Source organism: Colobus angolensis, unplaced genomic scaffold (assembly GCF_000951035.1).
Source record: "Colobus angolensis palliatus isolate OR3802 unplaced genomic scaffold, Cang.pa_1.0 Scaffold99, whole genome shotgun sequence".
NCBI lineage: Eukaryota > Metazoa > Chordata > Mammalia > Primates > Cercopithecidae > Colobus > Colobus angolensis.
In genome coordinates this window covers 3,233,542-3,235,417 of record NW_012123931.1, presented here as the reverse complement: position 1 = coordinate 3,235,417, position 1,876 = coordinate 3,233,542, and positions in this window count along the sequence as shown.

The window sequence follows — 1,876 nt, the reverse complement described above, 5'->3', positions numbered from 1 at the left end:
TTTCCCAACTATCCTGTTGTGCTTTTTTCTTTTTTTTTCTGCTTGACTTTCTTGACTTTTTATTTTTTTGAACAGGTAATGCATTTATATGATTTACAGTTCACAAACATGTTCCAAATATTGTCAGTTCTAAGATTAACATTTTGATATTTCTGAAAACATTTTCATGTCTGTGTTTTAAAATTTCTGTCATCTTACAGTTACAAATTGGCTTTTTTTTTTTTTTTTTGAGATGGAGTCTGGCTGTCACTCAGGCTGGAGTGCAGTGGCACGATCTCAGCTCACTGCAACCTCTGCCTCCTGTGCTCAGGTGATTCTCCTGCCTCAGCCTCCTGTGTAGCTGGGATGACAGGTGCATGCCGTTGCACCTGGCTAATTTTTACATTTTTAGTAGAGACAGAGTTTCACTGTGTTGGCCGGGCTGGTCTCGAACTCCTGACCTCAAGTGATCTGCCCACCTCAGCCTCTCAAAGTGCTGGGCTTACAAACGTGAGCCATGGTGCTCGGCCTGCAAATTGGCAATTTTTGGTTTTACTTTTAGTCAATAAAATAATGGTCTATCTTAAAATTGGTGATGTCATCAGTTATATGGAAATGGTATAAGGATATATAGTAAACATTCTGTTTCCCATCTACTCTATGTCCATTCAGTTCCTTTGTTCTCCAGAGAGCCACAATTACCATGTTTTTTTCTTGATATCCTTCCAGAGATTCTTTGTGCATATATTGTCATTGTCAAATACAGATATGTATATTTTTCCCCACTTTTTATTTTGAAAAATTCAAAGCTACAAAAAAGTTTAAAGAATAGGGCAATGGGCTGGGCACAGTGACCTCATGCCTGTAATTCCAGCACATTGGGAAGCCAGGGCGGGCAGATTGCTTGAACCCAGGAGTTTGAGACCAGCTTGGGCAATGTAATGAGACCTTGTCTCTACAAAAAATAAAAAATTAGCTGGGCATGGTGGTGCACACCTGTAGCCCCAGCTACTTGGGAAGCTGAGGTGGGAGGATTGCTTGAGCCCAGGAGTTTGAGACTGCAGTGAGCTGTGATTATGCCACTGCACTCCAGCCTGGGTGACAAAGTGAGACCCTATTTAAAAAAATAAATAAATAAAATAATGCAGTGACCAACTGTATACCCTTCTCCCATCAATTGTTAATATTTTGCAACATTTGCTTTATCTTTTATTTTTACTTTTTTTTTTGAGATGGAGTCTTGCTCTTGTTGCCCAGACTGGAGTACAATGGCATGATCTCCGCTCACTGCAATCTCTGCCTCCCGGGTTCAAGCGATTTTCTTGCCTCAGCCTCCTGAGTAGCTGGGATTACAGGCATGCACCACCACGCCTGGCTCATTTTGTATTTTTAGTAGAGACAGGGTTTCTCCATGTTGGTCAGGCTGGTCTTGAACTCCCGACCTCAGGTGATCTGCCCACCTCGGCCTCCCAAAGTGCAGGGATTACAGGCGTGAGCCACCATGTCCAGTCTATTTTTACTTTTTAGAGACAGGGTCTTGCTTTATTGCTCACTGAAGGCTCGAACACCTGGGCTCAAGTGATCATCTTGCCTTAGCTCCTCATGTAGCTGAGACTACAGGCACACGCCACCATGCCTGTTTCTGCTTTATATATGTGTATAAATTTTTTTTGCAGAACTGTTTGAAAGGAAGTTACAGACCAGACACTGCTTCTAAAGACCAGTGTGTATCTTCTAAGAACAAAGATGTTCTATAGGTCGGCATGGAGGCTCACGCCTGTAATCCCAGCACTTTGGGAGGCCAAGGCAGGTGGATCTCTTTTTTTTTGTTTGTTTGTTTTTTTTTTTTGAGACGGAGTCTTGCTCTGTTGCCCAGGCTGGAGTGCAGTGGCCGGAT